This window comes from Heterodontus francisci, unplaced genomic scaffold (assembly GCF_036365525.1).
Source record: "Heterodontus francisci isolate sHetFra1 unplaced genomic scaffold, sHetFra1.hap1 HAP1_SCAFFOLD_51_2, whole genome shotgun sequence".
NCBI classification, from domain to species: domain Eukaryota; kingdom Metazoa; phylum Chordata; class Chondrichthyes; order Heterodontiformes; family Heterodontidae; genus Heterodontus; species Heterodontus francisci.
The window spans coordinates 2,217,972-2,234,976 of record NW_027141369.1 but is presented as its reverse complement, the minus strand read 5'-3'; the positions used below and the strand labels follow the sequence as shown (position 1 = coordinate 2,234,976).

General features: G+C 44.5%; 1 non-coding gene across 1 annotated transcript; it reads left to right on the top strand.

Moving 5' to 3' along the window:
• The first annotated feature begins 377 nt into the window (after window positions 1–377).
• trnat-ugu (transfer RNA threonine (anticodon UGU)) lies at window positions 378–451 on the top strand. Its single transcript has one exon. It is a non-coding gene; the product is annotated as a tRNA-Thr (tRNA).
• The last annotated feature ends 16,554 nt before the right edge of the window (window positions 452–17,005 follow it).

Here is a 17,005-nt window from a genome sequence, read left to right as displayed (position 1 = left end):
TTATTTCATGACTAGTTAAAACTTGTTCTGTAATAAACTGATAATTTTGCAGTTCATTAAAGAAACATGGTCAATGTCTTCTATTCTGGGAAGAATACAGTAAATGATTGACTGTTTCAGGAAGTGGGAAAAGTTAAAATATATGTTGTGACCTGTGGAGAAGTGGGATGAGAATATATAGAAGGGTCTGAAGAAGGGTCATTGACCTGAAACGTTAACTCTGCTTCTCTCTGCACAGATGCTGCCAGACCTGATGAGTATTTCCAGCATTTCTTGTTTTTATTTGAGATTTCCTGCATCTGCTGTATTTTGCTTTGATATTGTTATTATATGAGAATAAATAGTGCACTCCTCTGATTTTAACTTTCACAGCATCTGGCTCTGTAGCTTTGTTGGTTAAAGCACCTGTCTTGTAAACAGGAGATCCTGGGTTCAATTCCCAGTAAAGCCTTGTTTTGCATTTGTGATGTCGAAGTTACCTTATCAATCGCTTCCATCTGTGTCTACTGAACTTTAAGTGAGAATTCAAATTACATGATGAATTTTCGTCACAGCCTTGTGAAGGATGTTAGTTTGGAATGGCTGTTCCTCCTTCGACAGAAATTCAGTCCTGATATTTCAAAGGCAACTTCTTTGATTCAAATTTGTTCACAGTTGCATTCAACCTGGAAAACAGCTCGACATGAATGTCACTGAAGGAAAGTGTGACTGCGATGTCTGTGTTGCTTGTGACTGAGATTGGGACATGACGCAAGTGGGAGGGTTGTTCTGAGGTTTGGAATATTTGTCAGTCAGCAACAAGAAAAATCAAAGGAACCAAATAAGAAAACCTATGTCTCATGTGGTTACCGAGAAACGGTCAGAAGATATTAAACTTTGTTCTGTTCAATAAAGCTGTGTGAACTTTGACCTTTCCAGCCTTTTATAAACAGTATTTGAAGTGTCTCGGTAACAATGTTCAGTGTTGATGAGAGTGGGGACTGGGTGAGCATCTGCTGAGTGTGACAGGGTCAGGACTGGATGCAGGAAGTTCTCTGACAGTCTCTCTCTCTCTCGCTGATGGGTTTGAGTTGATTTTCAACTGGCAGCTGTTAGTGTTTCGATAAGTCAAGTTCCCTCCACCCATTTTTTTGGATAGACAGTGTAGTATAAGGATGTAAAGGGTTAATGCTGAAGACATTGGGATCAATCACTCCCACTGTCAGAGTGATGATGTAACAGTCACAGGAGATGAGGTTTGGGAGGAGAGAGCAGCACCAAGGATGCTAGCTTAGGAGGCTTGATGAATGTGTATATAGTATTGTGTAAATTAGAAAAGAGTTCTTAGTTCTTTCAGGAGGAAATGTGTCCCGAAAATATCGAGAAACTCACAATTTTATTACTCAGGAGTCGGAACACAGATATTAATTCCAAGTGACAGTTCTGGGTTCATTTAACAAAGAAAGGTAGAGAATAATATTACTCACTGATTGAAATCCCCCAGTGAGGAGACAGTTAAATAGGTGATCTGTTGGGGCATCCTTCGATCCAAGGTTTCGGCAGCATTTAATCTCCCTTTTTGGTGAAATTCTCTGTTATTTGCAACTTTTTTTTTTATCCAGCTTTGATGGGCAAGTGAAAAAACTGAAAAAACTGAACAGTTCCATCCTTTCTTTTCTTCCTTCTTCCCTTCTTTCCATCAGTTTCTCTTTTCTGTCCCAGATCAATATAATGATGAGAATCCCAATTTAATCTGCTGTTTCTGGTGTTTTATCCATTCCAGTCAAAGTCAATGTTCCAATCAAATCTATTTGTTATTCCACAGTGTCTCTCCATGTGTTTTATTCTGTTGTATTCTCTCACAGTCTGTTTGATGATCAATGTTACATCTCACTCTCTGTTCTGGTGAAGATCAGAAGCAGTGATATCTGTTTACACCACCTGACAAGTCGGCCTGAGGCTGTGCCTCGCCGATCATGTGGAGTTAGGAACATAGGAACATAGGAGCAGGAGTCGGCCATTCAGCCCATCGAGCCTGCCCCACCATTCAATATGATCATGGCTGATCATCCGCTTCAATGCCCTTTTCCCCACACTTTCCTCATATTCCCTGATGTCATTTGTATTTAGAAATCTGTCAATCTCTGCTTTAAACATACTCAACGACTGAGCTTCCACAGCCCTCTGGGGTACAGAATTCCAAAGATTCACAACCCTCCGTGCAAAGAAATTTCTCCTCATCTCTGTCCTAAGGAGCTTCCCCCTTATTTTGAAATTGAGCCTCTGGTTCTCGACTCCCCATCCAGATGAAACATCTTAGCTGCATCTACCCTGACTGTCCTTTAAATATTTTGTAGGTTTCAATGAGATCACCTCTCATTCTTTGAAACTCTAGAGAATACAGCCCCAATTTCCCAATCTCTCTTCATAGAACAGTCCCACCATCCCAGGAACAAGTCTGATGAACTTTCGTTGAACTCCCTCCATGGCAATAATATCCTTCCTAAGGTAAGGAGACCAAATCTGCACACAGTACTCCAAGTGCGGTCTAACCAAGTTTCTGTACAATTGAAGCAAGAATTCACTACTCCTGTACTCACATCCTCTTGTGATAAAGGCTAACATACTATTAGCCTTCCTAATGGCTTGCTGCACCTGCATGTTAGCTTTCAGTGACTTATTGACATGGATACCCAGATCACCCTGATATTCTGTACCTCAGCTAATAAAGGAAAGGATTCCATATACCTGCTGAACCACCTTATTGACCTGTACTGCTACTTCAGGGATCTGTGGACATTCACTCCAACGTCTCTCACTTCCTCTGCACCGTTCAGTGTTCTCCCATTAATTGTGTATTCCTTTGCCTTTTTTGACCTCCCAAATGCATCACCTCACACTTGTCCAATTTGAATTCCATTTACCACTTCTCTGCCCACCTGACCAGTCTATTGATATCTTCCTGCAGTGTACAGCTATCCTCCTCCCTATCAACAACACGGACAATTTTTGTTTCATCTGCAAACATCTTGATTGTGCCCTCTACATTTATGTCCATATCATTAATATATACCACAAAAAGCAGGGGACCTAGTTGTGAGCCCTGTGGAACACCACTGGAAACAGTCCTCCATTTGCAAAAACACCTGTAACCAATTCCTTTTTGTTTCCTGCCACTGAACCAATTTTGTGTCCAGCTTGCTACACTCCCCTGGATCCCATGTGCTTTTATTTTTTTTAACCAGTTTTCCATGTGGGACCTTGTCAAAAGTCTTGCTAAAATCCATGTGGATCAGATCAACTGCACTATCCTCATCAATCCTCCTTGTTACTTCTTCAAAAACATTCAATCAAGTTCTTCAGACAGGAGCTTCCCTGAACAAATCCATGCTGACGGTACTTGATTAATCTGTGCCTTTCTAAGTGACAGTTTATCCTGTCTCTCAGAATTAATTCCAATAATTCGCCCACTATTGCGGTTAGGCTGACTGGCCTTTAATTGTTGCCTCGCTTCCTTTTTCAACAATGGTGCAATGTTAGCAATAAAAACAAAAAGTGCTGGACATACACAGCAGGTCTGGCAGCATCTGTGGAGAGAGAAACAAAGTTAACATTTCAGGTCAGTGACCTTTCATCAGAACAGAAACGTTAACTTTGCTTCTCTCTCTCCACAGTTGCTGCCAGACCTGCTGTGTATTTCCAATGCAACTAGTTTTTATTTCAGATTTGCAGCATCTGCAGAATTTTGCTTTTATTGCAGTGTTACGAGACCTCCAATCCTCTGACATCACACCCGTGTCCAGTGAGGGATTGGAAACTGATGGTCAGACCTTCCACTATTTCCTTCCTGGCTTCTTTTAACAGCCTGTGGTACATTTCATCCGGCCCTGATGACTTATCCACTTTCAAGGATGTTAATCCCATTTATACTTCTTCTCTCCCTCAGTTTATCATGTCCAATACTTCACACTCCTTCTCCTTAATTACAATATCTGCATCACCCCCTCATTTGTGAAGACAGTAAAATATTCATTAATAAACATACCAACATCTTCCACACTGACACATAGGTTACATTTTTAGGTCTTTGATGGGCCCTACTCTTTCCTCAGTTGCCTCTGACTGCAATGTATTGATGAAACATCTTTGGATTTGTTTTGATTTTGCTTGTCAATATTCTTTCATGATCTCTGTTTGTTCTTCATCGCTACTCCCAAATACCTCTAGTCATGTCAAAACACAACTTATCAGAAGGGGAATTTGAACCCACCCCTGCAGAGAGAATTGTGATCTGAATGAACCGTCTCAGACTGCTCGACCATCCTGACTACCCCATGTGTATGTTTAATGCTGACGAAATTATCCATTCATTGTGAAAGTATTTGTGAGATTGTGGAAATGTCTGGAAGAGGAAAGACCAACGGGAAAGCTCGGTCCAAGGCCAAGTCTCGCTCCTCCCGGGCTGGACTGCAGTTCCCGGTGGGCCGTGTTCACAGGCTCCTGAGAAAGGGTAACTATGCTGAGCGTGTGGGTGCCAGAGCCCAGGTCTATCTGGCTGCTGTGCTCGAGTATCTGACCGCTGAAATCCTCGAGCTGGGCGGTAACGCGGCCCGGGACAACAAGAAGACCTGCATCATCCCCAGCCACCTACAGCTGGCCGTCCTCAATGATGAGGAGCTCAACAAGCTGCTGGGAGGGGTGACCATCATTCAGGGTAGGGTGCTGCCTAATATCCAGGCCGTGTTGCTGCCCAAGAAAACCAGCGCTCCGGGCACCAAAACCAAGTCAATCTGCCAGAATTTTTTCAAATACGCAAAGGCTCTTTTCAGAGCCACCCACAGTATCTGAAAGGGCTGATTACTGTCTGAAGTCTGCTGTACCCACACTTCTGTCTATCCCTCTTCATCTGGAACAACCAATGCTATCTTCCATTCCTTTCACCATTATGTGTTTAACTAGCTTCTCCTTATAGTCAGTCCAATATCAATGTACTAATGAAATGATCTGTGTCAGTGCTGGCAATTTCCATAGCATCATAGAAAAATTAGGGCACAGAAGGAGTCCATTCAGCCCATCGCGTTTGCTCAGGCCGAAAAAACTAGCCACCCAATCTATTCCCACCTTCCAGCACCTGATCCGTAGAATTGCAGGTTACAGCACATCAGGTGCATGTCCAGGTATTTTTAAATGAGTTGAGGGCTTCTGCCTCCACCACCATTCCTGTCAGCGAATTCCAGGCACCCACCACCCTCTGGGTAAAAACGTTTCCCCTCATGTCCCCTCTAATCCTTCTACCAATCACCTTAAATCTGTGCCCCCTGGTAACTGACCTCCCCACCAGGGGAAACAGGTCCTTACTGTCCACTCTGTCTGGGCGCCTCATAATTTTGTACACCTCATTCAAGTCACCCCTCAGACTCCTCTGTTTTAAGGAAAACAACCCGAGCCGCTCCAATATTTGCTCATAGCTGCAACTTTCAAGCCCTGGCAACGTTCTTGTAAATCTCCTCTGTACTCTCTCCAGAGCAATTATGTCCTTTCTGTAATGTGATGACCAGAACTGTACGCAATACTCCAGCTGTGGCCTAACCGCCATTTTATACAGTTCTAGCACTACATCCCTGCTTTTCTATTCTATACCTTGGCCAATAAAGGAAAGCATTCTATATGCCTTCTTCACGACTCTATCTACCTGTCCTGCCACTTTCAGGGACCTGTGGACATGCACTCCAAAGTCTCTCACTTCTTCTACCCCTCTCAATATCTTCCCATTTATTGTGTATTCCCTTGCTTTGTTTGCCCTCCCCAAATGCATTCCCTCACACTTCTCCAGATTGAATTCCATTTGCCATTTTTCCGCCCACTCAACCAATCCATTCATATCATTCTGATGTCTACAGTTATCTTCCTCACTATCAATTACACGGCCAATTTTTGTGTCATCAGCAAATTTCCCAATCATATCTCCCACATTTAATTCCAAATCATTAATATATACCACAAACAGCAAGGGACCCAACACTGAGCCCTGTGGAATGCCACTGGAAACTGCTTTCCATTCGCAAAAACATCCGTCGATAACTATCCTTTGTTTCCTGTCACTGAGTCAATTTTGGATCCAACCTGCCACATTCCTCTGTATTCCATGGGCTTTCATTTTACTGACCAGTCTGCCATGTGGGACCTTACTAAAATCCATGTAGACCACATCCATCACACTATCCTCATCAATGTTTCTTGTTACTTCCTCAAAAAACTCAATCAAGTTAGTGAGACATGACCTTCCCTTAACAAATCCATGCTGACTATCCCTGATTAATCCGTGCCTTTCTAAGTGGCAGTTTATCCTGTCCCTCAGAATTGATTCTAATAATTTACCCACCACCGAGGCCAGACTGACCGGCCTATAATTATTTGGCCTATCCCTCACATCCTTTTTAAATAATAGTACAACGTTTGCAGACCTCCAATCCTCCGGCACCTCCCCCATATCCAGTGAGGATTTGAAGATGATCCTCAGCGCATCCACTATTTCCTCCCTGGCTTCCTGTAACAACCTCAGATGCAAATCATCCGGCCCTGGTGATTTATTCATTTTGAAGGATGTCAGACTCTCTAGTACTTCCACTCTCATTATGCTTATCGTATCTAATATTTCACACTCCTCTTCTTTGTCTGCATCATCCCTCTCCTTTGTGAAGGCAGAGACAAAAACTCATTAAGAACCCCACACACATCTTCTGCATCCACTCATACGTTCCCTTGTACATCTCTGATCGGCCGTACCCTTTCCTTAGTTATCCTCTTGCTCTTAATGTACTGATAGAACATCTTTGGTGTTTCCTTCAAGTAGTTGTATCCAGTCCACATCCACCAAGTCACCTCTCAGTTTTGTAAAATTTGCCTTCCCCCAATTTAAAACTTTTACTTCTGTTGTATCTTTGTCCTTTTACATGATTATGCCAAAACTAATTGGAGCATGGTCACTCGGGGTGGTGGTGGCGTAGTGGTCTTGTCAGTAGACTTGTCAGTGGATTAGTAACCCAGACACCTAGGGTATTGCTCAGGGGACGTGGGTTCAAATCCCACCATTGAAATTTAAATCCAAATAATAAATCTGCAATTAAAAAGCAAGTCTAATGATGGCCATGAAACCATTGTTGATGGTTGTAAAAACCCATCTGGTTTACTAATGCCCTTTAGGGAAGGAAATCTGCTGTTCTTGTCTGGCCTGCATGCGACTGCAGACCCACAGCAATGTGGTTGACTCTTACATGCCCTCTGAAATGGCCGAGCGAGCCACTCAGTTGAAACTAAACACTACGAAGTCATTAAAAAGGAATGAAAGCAGACGGGCCACCCGGCGTCGACCTGGGCACCAGAAATGACAATGGCAAACCCAGCGCTGTCGACCCTGCAAAGTCCTCCTTAGTAACATCTGGTGGCTTGTGTTAAGTTGGGAGAGCAACAGCCTGACATAGTCATACTCACAGATTCATACCTTACAGGCAATGTCGCAGACACTGCCATCACCATCCCTGGGTATGTCCTGTCCCACGGGCAGGACAGACTCACCAGAGGTGTCAGTAGAAAGGGAATTGCCCTGGAAGTCCTCAACATCGACTCTGGACCCCATGAGGTCTCATGGCATCAGATCAAACAATGGACAAGGAAACCTCCTGCTGATTATCACCTACTGCCCTCCCTCAGCTGATGAGTCAGTACTCCTCCATGTTGAACAGCACTTGGAGGAAGCACTGAGGGTGGCAAGAGCACAGAATGTACTCTGGGTGGGGGACTTCAATGTCCATCACCAAGAGTGGCTCGGGAGCATCTCTACTGGCCGAATCCTAAAGGACATATCTGCTAGTGCTGCTTGATGGCAATGTTGGTGACACCTTCCATCACTTTAGGCCCCATCAGTCTACTCTCAATCATCAGTAAAATGATGGAAGGTGCCATCAAGCGGCACTTGCTTAGCAATAACCTGCCTCAGTGACACTCAGTTTGGGTTCTGCCAGGGCCACTCAGCTCCTGACCTCATGACAGCCTTGGTTCAAACATGGACAAAAGAGGTGAGGTGTGAGTGATTGCCTTTGACATCAAGGCAGTATTTGACCGAGTATGGCATCAAGGAGCCCGAGCAAAACTGAGGTCAATGGGAAAACCCTCCACTGGCTGGAGTCATACCTAGCGCAAAGGAAGATGGTTGTGGTTGTTGGAGGTCAATCATCTGAGCTCCAGGACATCACTGCAGGCGCTCCTCAGGGTAATGTCCTCAGCCCAACCATCTTCAGCTGCTTCATCAATGACCTTCCTTCAATCAGAAGGTCAGAAGTGGGGATGTTCGCTGATGATTGCACAATGTTCAGCACCATTCATGACTCCTCAGATACTGAAGCAGTCTGTGTAGAAATGCAGCAAGACATGGGCAATATCCAGGATTGGGCTGATAAGCGGCAAGTAACATTCGGGCCGCACAAGTGCCAGGCATTGACCATCACCAACAAGAGAGAATCGAACTAACTCCCCTTGATATTCAATGGCATTACCATTGCGGAATCCCCCACTATCAACATCCTAGGGGCACCATTGACCAGAAGCTGAACTGGAGTAGCCATATAAATACCGTGGCGACAAGAGCAGGTCAGAGGCTAGGAATCCTGAGGCGAGTAACTCACCTCCTGACTCCCCAAAGCCTGTCCACCATCGACAAGGCACAAGTCAGGAGTGTGTTGGAATAGTCTCCACTTGCCTGGATAGGTGCAGCTCCAACAACACTCAAGAAGCTCAACACCATCCAGGACAAAGCAGCCCACTTGATTGGCACCCCATCTACAAACAGTCACTCCCTCCACCACTGACGCACAGTGGCAGCAGTGTGTACCATCTACAAGATGCACTGCAGCAATGCACCAAGGCTCCTTGAACAGCACCTTCCAAACCTGTGACCTCTACCAACTAGAAGTACAAGGGCAGAAAATGCATGGGAACACCACCACCTGCAAGTTCCCCACCATGACACACACCATCCTGACTTGGAACTATATCGCTGATCCTTCACTGTCACTGGGTCAAAATCCTGGAACTCCATTCTGAATAGCAGTGTGGGTGCACCTATCCCAAATGGACTGCAGCGGTTCAAGAAGGCAGCTCACCACCACCTTCCCAAGGGCAATTAGGGATGGGTAATAAATGCTGACCTGGCCAGCGATGCCCAAAATCCCATGAATTAATAAAAAAAAGCTATCTCCAAAATGGTCACCCACTGCTACTTGCCCAGCTTCATTACTGAAGACTACATCTAGAATTGTGCCTCCTCTCATTGGGCTTGTGATGTGCTGGCTATTAAAGTTCTCTTGAATGCAGTTCAGGAATTTTGTGCTCTCTGTGCCCTTCACACTGTTTGTATCCCAGTTGATATTGGGATAGTTGAAATCCCCAACTATTATTTCCCTATAGTTTTGCACTCAGCAATTTGCCTACATATTTGTTCTTCTATCTCTCTCTCACTATTTGGGGGTCTACAGTACACTCCTAGTAGTGTGGCTGCCCCTTTTTTATTTCTGAGCTCCACCCATATGGCCTCATTTGATGATTCATTTAGCATATAATCCCTCCTCAAAGCTGTATGCCTTCCTTAACTAATAATGCTACACTCCCACCTTTTTTATCCCTATGCCACATGAAAACTCTATACCCAGAGATGTTGAGCTGCCATTCTTGCCCTCTTTAAGTCAAGTTTCCCTTATTGCAATGATATTGTGTTACCATGTGTGGGCACAATGGCGCAGTGGTTAGCACCACAGCTCCAGGAACCCGGGTTCGATTCTGGGTACTGCCTGTGTGGAGTTTGCAAGTTCTCCCTGTGGGTTTTCGCCGGGTGCTCCGGTTTTCTCCCACAGCCAAAGACTTGCAGGTTGATATGAATATACATACAAGTATAAAAATTAGGAGCAGGAGTCGGCCATTCGACCCCTGGACCCTGCTTCCCCATTCAATAAGTTCACGGCTGAACTGATTACTCCACATTCCCGCCGACCCCCGATAACCTTTCACCCCTTTGCTTATCAAGAATCGATGTCCCTCTGCCTTAAAAATATTCAAAGTCTCTGCTTCCACCGCCTATTGAGGAAGAGAGTTCCAAAAACTCACCACCCTCTGAGGGAAAAAAATTCTCCTCATCTCTGTCTTAAATGGGTGACCCCTTATTTTTTAACAGTAACTCCTAATTCCAGATTCTCCCACAAGGGGAAACATCCTTTCCACATCCACCCTCTCAAGACTCCTCAGGATCTGATATGTTTCAATCAAGTTGCCTCTTTAAATAAATAAATATCCTTTAACACTGCCAAATTCCTCTGCTGCACACTTTTTAAACTTTGCTTCTTCTGTCTTTCAGAGTCATTCGCTAATTTTCTGCCTCCCGTTCCCTGCCCTGAAATTGCCATGTCTGAAACTGCCCTCAGGTTCCCATCAAGCTGCCAAATTAGTTTAAACAATCCCCAACAGCACCTGCAAGGATATTCATCCCGGTCCTGTTCAGGTGTAGACCGTTCGACTTATATAGGTCCTACCTTCCCCAGAACTGGTCCCAATGCCCCAGAAATCGGAAGCCCTCCTTCCTGCACCATCTCTCCAGCCATGCATTCATCTGGTGTATTCTCCTATTTCTATACTCACTAGCATGTGGCCTTGGGAGTAATTTGGAGATTACTACCTTTGAGGTCCTGTTTGTTAATCTCTTTCCTAACTCCCTAAACTCAGCCTGAAGGATCTCATCCCTCTTTCTTCCTATATCGTTGGTACCAATGTGGACCACGACCTCTGGCTGTGCATCCTTGCCCTCCAGAATGCTCTGTAGCCACTCAGTGATATCCATGGTCCTTGCACCAAGGAGGAAACCTGGTTTGCGAGCACTGAAATACCTTTCTGTTCCCCGAACTATACAATCCCCTACCAGTATTGCTCGCTTGTATTTTCTCCTCCCTCCCTGCACAGCTGAGCCACCCATGGAGTTCTGGTCATGACTCTCACTGCACTCTCCAGAGGAACCCTCTCTCCCATCAGTACTCAGAACTGAATACCAGTTAGAAAGTGGGATGCCCTCCAGGGACTCCTGCACTACCTGCCTTGACCTTCTTGTCTGTCTGGCAAACTCCCAATCCCTCTCAGCGTGTGCTCTCTTCAACTCCGAGGTGACAACCTGCTGAAAAGTCCTATCCACGTAGTTCTCTGCCTTGCGGATGCACAACACTGACTCCAGTTGCTGCTCGAGTTCTGAAACCTGGAGCTCAAGCTTCTGCAGCTGGTGACACTTCCTGCAGATGTGTTTGTCAAGGACACATGGTGCATCCATGACTTCCCACATACCACAGGAGGCACATTCCACTTGGCCGAGCTGCCCTGCCATAACTTAGCTTTACAAACTCATTATTGCTCGTGTAATAAGTAGATTAATTTACCAGTTACTCACCAATCAGCTTCTTCCCCTGTACCATGGAGGCAGAAAAAGCAGAAAAGAAAAGAGACCAAACAGCACCTCCTTCCCCTAGTCAGTGAAGTCCCTCACACATCAACTCACAGCTTTACACTCTGTCCAAACAGCACTTTCTAATTAGTAATTATTATAAATTACAGTAACTAAAACATTAGTAACCTGACCAATTACAAGGTAGCTATTTGAGGGTTTTTAAACAAAGAGCTTTCTCCCCCATCCTGATTTCAGGCCCCACTCTGGACACTTGCTTTTGATTCCAGGACACTGAGGACAGGGTGCTGCCGAATATCCAGGCCGTGTTGCTGCCCAAGAAAACCAGCGCTCCGGGCACCAAAACCAAGTCAATCTGCCAGGATTTTATCAAATACCCAAAGGCTCTTTTCAGATCCACCCACAGTATCTGAAAGGGCTGATTACTGTCTGAAGTCTGCTGTACCCACACCTCTGTCTATCCCTCTTCATCTAGAACAACCAGCGTCATCTTCCATTCCTTTCACCATCATGTGTTTAACTCGCTTCTCCTTATAGACAGCCAGATATCAATGTAATAATGAAATGATCTGTGTCAGTGCTGGCCATTTCCCTGTCCTGATTTCAGACCCCACTCTGGACACTTGTTTCCCATTCCAGGACCTACTTGTATTAATATTCAGCACCACCTGTCAGTCAGAAACTTGTCTCAATGAACTGATCCTTTCACTGAACTTCCAACTGCTGCTGTCTATTTCTCGAGGGAAAGAGCTGCTCACTGAATAAGGATGTGAGGGGAATGTAACCCGGCTGCTGGTGAGAAGGTCCCGTCTTCTCAATCAAAAGCCTTTTATTTTACTACAGTGATTCCCAGATTCCCAGCTGGTCCGTTGAGGATTTTGTTTTCACAGAAATATCTTGTTAAATACAAATCTGATTCCAACATGTCAGTAACAGGACAGAATCGGAACCTTTTAAAAGGATGAAGCAACTATTTCAGTGGCTTCTCACTGTCCCCCTGAAGCCTGTGTGAAGGGGAATTACCAATAGTCTGTAATTTATTACTTCCACACCGAGTTTGAGTTATTTTGCACGTGAAAGATTGCTGAACGGAGTGTTTTCCTGTCAGTTACGTATAAGAAGTTGACAAAAATTGGCAAAATAAAGCTGTTCATAAAATAGCACCAGCAATTTGAGTCGGTAAAAGCAAAATTGTGTTTTAAAAGCGTTTTTTTAAAGCGTGACGGGAAAATAGATTTTTATGTACCTTCCCAGTCGATCACTTCTTTTCCACAGTGAAATTGGCAGCTTTCACGAATTCAAATATTCTGCCAGGTTGACAGGTTCAGCCAATGAATTTTTGTATTTTGTGCTTCGAGGTTCTCCGATTGGATCATTCATTTTATCTAATGGCCGTGTGGCCTCATGAATAAGGCGTTTGACTTCAGTGTATTTTATGAGGTTATCGGAAGATTGTAGGTTCGAGTTCTGCCACGGTCATTTTGACCCAAAGGGGTTATGCAGGGCTTTGGGGATCGAGTCAGGGACTGAACAGATTGGAAACCCGACATGGACTTTATGGGGCGAATGGCCGCCTCATGTGGAAAGAGATGCAGTGGTTTTTGTCGAGGTTCATCCCAAGCAGCTCTGTAACACAGGAGTCTGTGCTCTCCGGGCTGTTCCCAGGGATGCACACCGAGACAAACATCAACTGCTGCTGGAGGACTATCAATTCGGTGAAAGACGCCCTTTGGTCTGCCCGAAACTTGCTGGTCTTCCAGCGCAAAGAGTTGTCCACCACCGAATGTTGCAGACTGGCACATTCCAAGGTCCAGGACTACGTGCTGAGGGACACACTAAAGCTTGGGGCAGCCGCAGCAAAGGCTCAATGGGGAAAGACCACAGTGTAAGGACCCCCACCAAGCTGAACTGAGGGGCTGGATCCATGGGAAACCCCTCGAACTGTATCGTTGATATTTTCATTTGCTGTAAATGTGAAACTGTAATTGGCATGACAATAGTGAAATGGAAGGGTTGTGAAGAAACTCATGATAGTATAGAAGGAAACTGATCTCCCTTGCAATGTTTGTATTTTTTGGTGCTGTTTGAAACTGTTTGGCAATGTCGTTTTTGCAGATTTTTATTCATAAAGTATATTTTGGAAATAAAGAAAAAGTGCTTTCACTGACTTTATGAGAAAAGGGTGACCAATCAGAAGTGGGCTGGGGTTCCAGCAGGTTCAAACTGCAGGAATTCCAGGTCCCTGAATGACTGAGCTGAAACTGATCAGTTTCACTGCAGGAAACACCGTCTCGGGGGAAATAACATCACAAATAATTCCATTTGAATAATTATTCAATTATAAAACAATGGGCAGATGTGAAGGTGTGATGTTACTTTTCACTGTGAGGGGAGAATCCGCCATCTGGGTAAATCAGCAACTTTATAACATCGTCTGTACGTTTGGAAAAGAAACGATGAAAACTCTCCCCATAACCCTGGTGCGGTGGAAAGGCTCAATTCAGAGATTGGAATATAACGAGAGCACAACATAAATCATTAACTGATATTTCTGGCACAAAACACACCCCAGCTCCCGTTCCCAGGTCACTGCTGTCCCTATGAGGCGGTGGGTGACTCTGAAAAGAGACTTTGTTTTGTGTTTCTGCAGGAAAACCACAAAGATCCTCCCAGGCAGTGAAACTCATCTTCCCAGAATCTCCATACCAGATTGAAACAGAAAACACAAAGACAGTGAGAAAGTTCCAGAGAGTTACTGAGCATTAAAACCAATTAAATAAACCAATTCTCGAGAGATGTTGGTGCAGCTTTTTCAGAGAGATTGTGGGTGGCTCTTAAAAGAGCCGTTGTGTTTCGAGTGTTTTCACTACATGGTGGAGTTTTACTTGGAGTTGATGTACTTGGTCACTCACTTTGTCCCTTCTCACATTCCGAGCGCTTTGTTGGGTGGAAATATTTATTCAGGCAGTTTCAACAGCTCAGAGCCGACATTGAGTCAGAAACCAGAAATGGGAGTACGGGACACAGACAAGGAATTGAGGCTGAACCTTTATAAATCTCACTGGTTATAGGCCTCAGCTAGAGCATTGTGTCTAATTCCATGCTCCACACTTTAGCAGGAATGTCAAGGCCTTAGAGAGGGTGCAGAGGAGATTTACTAGAATGTATCAGAGATGCAGGAATTCAGCTAATGTGGAAAGAATAGGGGTCTGGGGTGTGTGAAGCTGGGGTCCTTCTTCTTGGAGCAGAGGTGTTAATGGGGCAGTTAATAGTTGTGTTCAACATTGTGAAGAGTTTTTATAAGAATAAAGAAGTTTGACTACAATTAGCCAGAGCCTTGGTGAGATCACACCTGGAGCACTGTGTACAGTTTTGGTCCCCTTATCTGAGGAAGGATATACTTGCCTTAAAGGAAGTGTAGCAAAGTGTCACTCGATTGCTTCCTGGGATGAGGGGATTGACCTATGAGAAGAGATTGAGTAGACGAGGCCGATATTCCTCAGAATTTAGAAGAGTGAGAGGTAATCTTACTGGCACCTAAAAATCTTAAGGGATTTAACAGGGTAAATGCTGGGAGGATGTTTCCTCTGGCTGGGGAATCTCGAACTAGGGATCACAGTCTCAGTATAAATGGCTCAATCATTTAGGACTGAGAAGAGGAGAATTTTTTTTCACTCAAAGTATTGTGAATCTTTGGAATTCTCTCCGCACAGTGGTTAGCACCGCAGCCTCACAGCTCCTGTGACCTCGGTTCCGTTCAGGGTATTGCCTGTGCGGAGTTTGCAAGTTCTCTCTGTGACCCCGTGGGTTTCCGCCAGATGCTCCAGTTTCCTCCCACAGCCAAAGACTTACAGATTGATAGGTAAATTGACCATTGCAAATTGCCCCTAGTGTAGATAGGTGGTAGGAGAATGGTGGGAATGTGGTAGGGAATATGGGATGAATGCCGGATGAGTATAAATGGGTGGTTGTTGGTCGGCACAGACTCGGTGGGCCGAAGGGCCTTTTTCAGTGCTGTATCTCTCTGTGACTCTAGAGATGTGGATGCTCAATCATTGGGTATATCAAAGAGAGAGATCGATAGGTTTTTGGATACGAAGGGAATCAAGGGATCTGTGCTATTGTGGTAAGATGGAGTTGATGTAGGAGATCAGCTGTGATCTTATTGAATGGCAGAGCTATTTCGATGGGCCGAATGGGCCACTCCTATTTTTTATGTAAAGTTCCATTCCTCTCAGGGAATATTTTATTTTCAAAAAGAGAAATACTGCACACACTGGAAACCTGAATAATAACAGAAGATTCTGGAAACACTCAGCAGTTCCAGCAGTATCTGTGGAGAGAGGAAGGGAGGAGCAATGTTTCAGGTCTATAGAATGGTCACAGAACTGGACCACTAACCCGAGCTTCTCTTCTCCACAGTTGTTTCTGGACTGGCTGAGTGTTTTCAGTATTTTAGGCTTTTTCTTTCTATATTTCATCCATTTCCCATTTGACTATTTGCTGTGAAACTTTCAGCGTTGTGCTCAGTTCTTTGTGCAGTTAGGTTTTCTTTATTTGAAGTAATGTAAATAGTAACCTGAAATGAATTTGCCAAATGGTTGGGCAAATTGTTACAACCAGCTTTTGAGCAAGTTCTCCACATACACAGTGAAGGATTCCTTCACATTTGTGAAGACCATACAGGACTTGCAAATCGATAGCAATGTCGTGTCCATGTGTTCATTTGACATTGCTAGCCTATTCACCAATGTACCACTTCAGGAAGCCATAGATATTTGCACTGCAGTGCTATATCATGGCAATCTAGACCCGTCACCATTGTGTGAATCAGTATTCATTGAACTTATGAACTCGGCAACTTGCACAGTTGAGTTCAGTTTTATTGACACCATGTATCGCTGGTGTTGCCATGGGATCCCCTCACGGCCCAGCTCTCACAAACATCTTTGTTGGATTCCATGACAAACCTGTTTTTCAGGGAATGACACCTAACCTCCGACCTCTTGCATATTTCCAATATGTAGATGATACATTTGCTATATTTGAATCCGCAGCTGCGTGAAATAATTTCCTTGCACGTCTTCATGGGCTCCATCCTACACTCAAATTCACCATTGGAATGGAGCAGTCAAATGAGTTCCCTTTCCTTGATGTACTAGTTGAGAAATCTGCTAAGGGGTTTTCTCCCACGGTCTACCGCAAACCTACCTTCACTGGTCAATACACGCGTTGGGATTATTACAGTTCCACGCGCTATAAGATTGGTCTTATCAGCAACCTCATAAATAGGGCTGAGCCATTTGCTCATCATGCAAGCTTGATGCTGAAATAGGGCGAATCAAAGACATCCTGCATTACAATGGCTACACTGATCAGATCATTTCTCACTGTATATCACACAAACTTATAAACGGGCTGAAGGCCGTCATTTTGAGCCCTGGAAAGTGCCCAGTCTCCCTCAAATTACCCTGGAAAGGTAATATATCCCCAGTATTTGAGTAACAGGTGAAGCGAGCTGTTTCCTGCTGGAAC